We start from the raw sequence: 7,495 nt of genomic DNA on the forward strand, positions 1-7,495 counted from the left end.
GTATTCATTTTTGGTGGGAGGTCTGTTTCCTCTCATTTTAACGTGGCTGCACCCTTTCTTTAAAGCTCATTAGGGAACACCCCTCTCCAACCTTTCCCCCAAGCCCCCTTACCTCCCACAATCTTGTAAAAAAAAAAAAAAAAAAAAAAAAAAGAGTCAGACTCCTGGTTCTACGCATTTTTCGAGCTGATTTATTTATTTATTTTTTTGCGGGGGGGCTATGTGTGAGGATCGAAGTCAGGAAAACTTGAGAGATAAGAAAGAATGGCTCCTTTCTGAAGGGAAACGAATGTATCTGGTGCCCTGGCCTGAACATTGATTTGGACTGGAGCTGCCAGAAGCTTTGGGCTTTTATTCAAACAGATATCCATTCCCATGTTACACCTGGCTGCTGGTAAGACCAGAGCCCAGAAAAACCGACTCAACACTATGCAAAGTCCAATAATCAGCAGGACTGGAGATAGCACCCAGTCCAGCGCTGTAATTTTGAAGCGCTATTGATCGTCATTGGGATGATGCCGATTACACAAAGCCTGGGAAAAAAAAAGGCATTGTGGGGATTGCAGATGATACAAGGACACTGGCAGAGTCTGGCAAGGTAAACACTGGGGATAAATTAAGCAGTGAACTGTGATGTTTGTGTCCAGTTGGCTGTTAGTTAAAAAGTCTGGAGGATAATGACAGTAAACCACAGCAGACTTTTACCTCTCTAACAGACGGCGATGAGGACACAGCCAGCTCAGGAGCAGTCTGCAGTTTATTCTGACTTTTTACATCTTGTTTAGCCACTTACTCTTTATATTTAAAATTATTATACAATTATATTTATGTATATAATTGTCTATATGATATCTCCAACATTCATTTGAAGTCATGAAGGATATGATACCTTCTTGCAACAGATTTCTTATTGTTGTCCACTACATATATACTTATCTACAACTGGAAAGTTTCTTGTGAAGGAAGGAATCATATTTTACAACAAATTTAGTGGAGTAAAAGGACAGATATGTCTTTCTTAGTGTCTTAGTATTTTTATGTCATATTTTGATGCAGTCAAATTAAATAATACAGGCTACATCAGTAGATAGCCCTGTTATAGACCAGCCCTATCATACCCCCCAACTCCTCACCCCCATGATCTGCATTAAATGAGCTCAGTAATACAGAGATTTTTGCATTGGCTGTGCAAGTTTCTCTGAAGCACAAGTGAATACAGTTTTTTCTGATATCCTAATGAATTCATGATGTGTTTTTGTTCCTACCAACAGAGGCTGCAGTTCTAGAAATATACAGCATATAATGGCTGTATAATAACAAACAAGTATACAGTGCTTTGCATGAGTAGCAATAGCAGAGGTAGCAGAACTAGAAATAATTGACAGCCTTTTCAATACTTTAGAAGTTACAACTAATAAAAACTGCATTAGGAATAGCACTCCAGCAACAATAGAACAACCAAGACCAGTAAGGGGTTAATTTTCTAAGTAGTTTAAGTGCTGATATGTGTAGCAGCTAGTAGGAACCTCTTAAAAAGGTCCAACTAACTTTTTTTTAACTCTTTGACCACACAAAATTGAAGTACGTTAATTTGAAAGTTTAAATTCACATGTATTGGATTTCATTGTGTCATGATCACATGCCTGATTTACAGCCATTTTCTTACTTTAAATCTAATTATGGTGTATTTTAACTCTACTTTTAACCGCATTAAGAAATATATAAATGGAAAGCTGCATCATATTTATCAATTACCTTAAAGGCAAGTTAAAATCTAGTATATAATCAGTATATAATATTATTTAGTATATAATATTGATGATAAATAATCAGGCAAGTGGATTGCTATGAGTTCAAAGGCAACCCACTTCTCTTTTTGAAGACCTGGCCATACTTATAACAAATTGTCAAAACTCTTCCTACTTAAACTCCCTCACAGGACTTCATTTCAGTCTTCCTGTGACATTGAAAGGAACTGTAACTGCATGAATTAATGTTCAAATGCTTAAAACATCTTTGAAATTAAAAATCTCATCAAATTTCCAAGAAATAACCTTGTACAGCTGAAGCGAATCAGCCCTGAGCCGCTCTGAGTGTTGTATTATGAAGGTGCAGGAAGGTCAGCAGGAACGCTACAGATCATCACAGCTGCTCTTCTCCTTCAAACGCTGCCTCTTAAAACACTTTATTTATCCAGCACTGGAGCTATACCATAAACTTTTTCTCCTCTACCCTAATATTTTATTCTCTCCCACTTTAAATTTGATTCTTAAGAGTGTCGAGAGCAGCTTTTAAATGCACGTACGGGTTTAATCTGAATTAGGACCGTTGCAGTGAGATTTTCTGTTTTGTATGAATAGTAGAGGAACATTCATTGTGTTTGGTTTCTGGAATATTCTCTCTGCCTCACATCAGGTAGCAGAGAGAGATGGGCTGTGCGTGTATCTGTGTGCATGCGTTTATGTATGTGTGCTTTGTATGCATGTGTATTTGTGTGTGTGTGTGTGTGTGTGTGTGTCGAGGAGCAAGTGTGTGTGTGTTTGTGTGTGAATGTGTGCAGGCGCATGTGTGCGAGGCTGCTGCCATGCCTACGAGATGGGGGATGGTAGCAGCACAGCCAGCTATTTTTCTTTCTTTCTCTCCTGAACATCAAGTTTGGTCTCCCATCAGCCTCACCCTCTACAGAAAATGCTTGTTGGTAGAAGATGTGGTACAGACAACTATTGATAAGCCACAATGTTATCTACATAATTATTGAGTAACTTAGTACAGGTGTTGATTGATCCACGAAAAAATCAGACGTGTTGATAGACCAAAATGTGGCGCACAGATGTTACTAATAATAGATAGTTATATGGATGTGGCTTAACTTACTAGAAGATTACTTTTGCACACTGAAAATATTAAACTGCATACTTTTGTATGTTCTTATCAGGGTTAGTAGTAATAGTCTACGTGTAATTGGGCTTACAAAAAATGAAAAGATATCTTATTCATGTATTAGTAGGTAACGATCCCACTGTCAAATATGACTAAATTATATTTGGATTGCTTCTTTAAAATGTCAGTTATAAAGTTATACAGCATTGCTGTTAATTCGTATGACTTAAAGCATTATGGCTTGCATCAGATATAGTTCTGATTCTGTTTGAAGCACAATCTGATTTTGGTTAAAAATGTTTTTAGATGGCAAAATGTTAAATGTTCTATTATTTTATTTTATTTCGAAGCAATCCAAATATATCATATTACATAACACGCTTGTCAAAATAAAAACAGAACATTAATAATTACTTAGTACTAATAAGTAATTGCTTAGTAATTAGTATTTCTAGATGGTAACTGACTACATTTCAAAGTAATCTGACCCAACCCTTGCTCTTACTGCAAGGGTTGGGTCAGTAACATCTCCCAAACAACAACTACTTTGTTGCACACTATAAGGTAATTGGTTCTGATTGCATGACATACATACATGACAAAGTAGTAAACAATTATTTTGATGTCAGTAAATGAAACCAAGACTTTTCGGATTCTAACTAGTGTTTAGGCAGCTGCTGACAATCCTAAGTTTTTTGATGGTTATTTGTACAGATACTACATGGTGACTGGCTCTGAAAAATGAGCTGGATTGGAAAAATTGGCATTAATAAGAGTGGTGCAAAACAGTAAACCTGTGAACACTATTTTGATGCCAATAAGTGAAGAAACACTGTCTGGAATCTCCTCACCTGCTGACAGCGTTGAAATTAATACATGAAACCTGCAACATTGCCGGTGTTAACACTCATCACCGTACCAGTTTTTAGGTAATTCCGTCCCCATCAGAGTTAATTTAACACTTTCAGATAGTTTTGAACAGCCTCCAAGCCATATCCACTCTGAGTGCATAATCAACACTCGGGATAACATCCACTGAATAATCAACACTTGAACAAAACTGGGAAATTTCCTGTGTGGACAGGGGACACGGGATAAGGCATCCCCTGTTATGTGCACAGCAGTTTGATTTATTTGTTGTGTAAGAAAAGTTTTCCACCTGACTTGTTGTGTTGTGATGCCATACAACAAGCAAGTTAATGAGCACACTGTTCCAGTCAAACTGAACCTGAAATCCCTTCAGTAAATGTTTGCCACATTGTGGTGCAAAACACTGGAGCCCGGTATCCGAACACAGCAAACCATCACAGAGATAGATTCATGCGTGTTTATTTATGCAGTAACTTTCACTTTACTCTCATAAAGATACTCCTGTGTTGCAGGTTGGATAATTAGGATCCTGCACATTGTGCACTTTGGCAACCACTGGCTCTAACCTCTACATGACCTCTCTGTGTCTCTGGAATGTTGGCTGCCATTCATGCTAACTTCTAGCTCACCAGCCGTTGGCCAGCCTTACCACCGCCACACCAGCGACTGCAGCAAACGACTGAGGGGCATTTTGTCGACACTTGGCAGTTGGCGCAGCTTCCTCACTAAGAAAACATACCCAAAACATCTGCAGCAGAGTGAGCAGAGAGAGGAGAGGGGAAGGAGGTTGATGGGGGAGGAAGGGAAGGGATGGTGGTTAGAGGGATGGGGAGATGTGGTGGTGTTGGGGTGTGGGGGGGCAGAGATGTGGGGGCGGCAGGCAGCAGAAGTACGTCTGCGCTGCAAATCTGACGAGGACTTTTGAAAGGCTAAATCCCAAAGAGAGCGCTGCTGCCTCGGCTTGCTGCACTACAAACAGCCAGAGCTGAGACGGGCTGGGCTTTTTCACTGGAGGTGCTCAATGAGAGAGAAGAAAAATAATTATAATGATAACCTCTGTATGCTACACCTGACAAATGTTGCAGATGGAAAATATTTCCAATGCAAAAAAGTGCAGGAATATTTTATATGTAAAGTGTCAGTGTTATTATTTGGAGCATTTTCATGGTGTAAATGTTACCTTGGCTTCAGCATTTCATGGAGAGGCGCTCAGTGAAGGTTGTATGTGTCTGCATGGTTTTCTTTCCTTTCCTTTTCTTTTTTTTTTTAAGTCCACCATTTCCACAAATTTTCCACCACTGTCATGGTGTGGTTGGGGGTGGAGGATAACATTTAGTTTGAAAAAAAATCTCATTTGCAATTAGGGGGTGTTTTCACATTACACCTCATATCACCGCCTTTAACAATATAATTTTTGTGGATAATTTCCTAGTTGAGGGAGGAAGGAGGGAGCCAACAAATGCAAACAGTCGTGTTTATGATTAGGTCAAAACCACACTGAACAAAGGCAATAATTGCCTTAAAGGTTGCCTGACAAGCCAAGCTCTTCCACATTTAGTTCCAAGCAACAGGACTGGGTCTTGTCTGTGGACAATTCATTCCTGAGTGACACTGGTTAACAATCTGTGTAACTGCTAATCCCGTCTGTAATCTACACGTAAAGGCAGTTAGATCTCTCTCTGGAGATCCGGTCTAGATTCTATTTACATCCTGGAACCATAGAAAATGGGATTGAGCCTTTAATCGGCTAAAACTCATCACAAAGAGAAAAATATCATAATCACTAATGCTGAGCATTCCTTTATATTGATAAAAAATGCAAAAACATATTATAAGAAACATGTTTCTACATTTTTTCTCAAGCTTGTCTACATGTATGTGCAGGCTCAGAGTGCGTGTTGTTTTTCCTGAGTAAATACAACCCTGTTGGAGGCATGAATCATACGCAGTATTGCTGGGCAACATGATTCATCAGACCTCTGTCATTTTGTCCACACAGTCACATCTACAGACATTCTAAATGACAAAAAAAAAGGGAAAAAATACAGGTTAAAGGTCACTTAGAGAAAATATTTAGTTCATTTTGCTCCAGTGTCATTATGTCTGCTTATTCATCTATTTTCACTCACTTTGTTCATTTACTGCAAAACTTGTTTGCAGCCACTCTATTTAATTTGCATTAAACATGAAATAGTTCCCTGCTTGCTGGAAAAGTGATGATGGTATCCAGCTGAAGCCATTCCAGTGGTTCAGTGTTTGCCTACACACTCTTTCGTGTAACACTGGGACACCGATAGATGGAGCTGTGGGTTTGAGGTGGAATGAAAGAAAGAAGGGGAGGGGGAGAAGGAAGGGGGGGTGGGGGTGGGGGGGTGACTTTCGCAACATTTGAAGTTGAGACAGAAGTGTGGAAGAACCACTGTTTCTAAATCTACGGGACTACTCATTAGGCAAGGCAAGGCAAGTTTATTTATATAGCACAATTCAACAACAAGGTGATTCAAAGTGCTTTACAGAGACATTAAAAAACAAAAACAATAAAAAGCATGATTTAAATTTTATTAAAAAAAACAGTAGATAAAATCAGAACACTAGATAAAATCTAGTGTCCCCACTGTCCCCACTGATGTCCCTGTATTCATAACCGTGTGTGTTTACATTAGCTGGAGTGAAATGGAGGCTTTTGTGCATCACAGACTATCACTGTGTGTCCCCAAAGACTGTGTCGCAATTAACTTAATGATGGCTTCTTGATGATTCAGGGGGAAAATAAGTGTTTTTCTTAGGTAGTGGTCACTTTATTTTAAGGGATGGGGAAATGTCTCAAGAAATGCACTCTTGGGACCACTGTGTGTGTGAGGATGTAGGATGCGTGTTGATTTGCAGCACGTGTTGGCGTGCATGCACGTGCACCAGTGTAGCTCTGCGTGTGTGTGTTTGTGTGTGTGCGTGTGTCTGTCAGGTTTCCTGCTGCGCGGCGCGGCTGGGAGCCCTAGCGAGGGTAAAATTCCATTCTCTCGGTGGAGCAGCATTCTGCATGAGCCAATTCCCAGGAGACACTGCTCTGCATGTCCTCCAGACAGCCAAGCTGAGGCACAGGCTCAGGCTCGCTTATTAACTGACCTGAGGGGGGCGGTGGTGGAGGAGGGAGGGAGTGAGTGGGGGAGTTGTGGTGGTGGGGGGGCAGAGATGGAGAATGGAGGAGGAGGTTGTGGGGGGAGCGGGGGAGCCCAGGGAGGTAGGAGGTGGAGGAGGCGGTGGGTGAGGAGGGAGAGGGGGAGGTGGTGTTGGGAATTATGGGTTTGTGTGTGCATGTGTGTGCGCGTGGGAGTGTGCGTGCGTCTGAGTGTGATCAGGGGTGATGGGCTGTGGGGATACGAGCGCGCGCGCGCGTGTGTGTGTGTCTGTGTGTGTGTGTGTGTGTGTGTGTGTGTGTGTGTCAGAGGCAGAACTGGTTGAAAATTTTAACTCTTTGCTTGCTGAACTGCTTCGCTGCAAAAATTCAGCATGAGAGAAGAAGAGTGTGGATGTCTAATAAGCTGCACTATGTGTTTGTATCCTTGTATTCAGCACAAGGACATGTTACCGCCTTGTTAAATAAGGCTGTGGGCATCACAAAAACCTAGTTAATCACTTTAAATATGTAGTTTGACATTTTCTGACCTGGAAAGTATATCATTTTATCAGCTAAGCATGTTTTCTTCAGTATTTTTTTCAGTTTTTGGTGGCAACAGACTTCATAATG

This window comes from Simochromis diagramma, unplaced genomic scaffold, assembly GCF_900408965.1.
Source record: "Simochromis diagramma unplaced genomic scaffold, fSimDia1.1 OVJJ01000585.1, whole genome shotgun sequence".
NCBI classification, from domain to species: Eukaryota; Metazoa; Chordata; class Actinopteri; order Cichliformes; family Cichlidae; genus Simochromis; species Simochromis diagramma.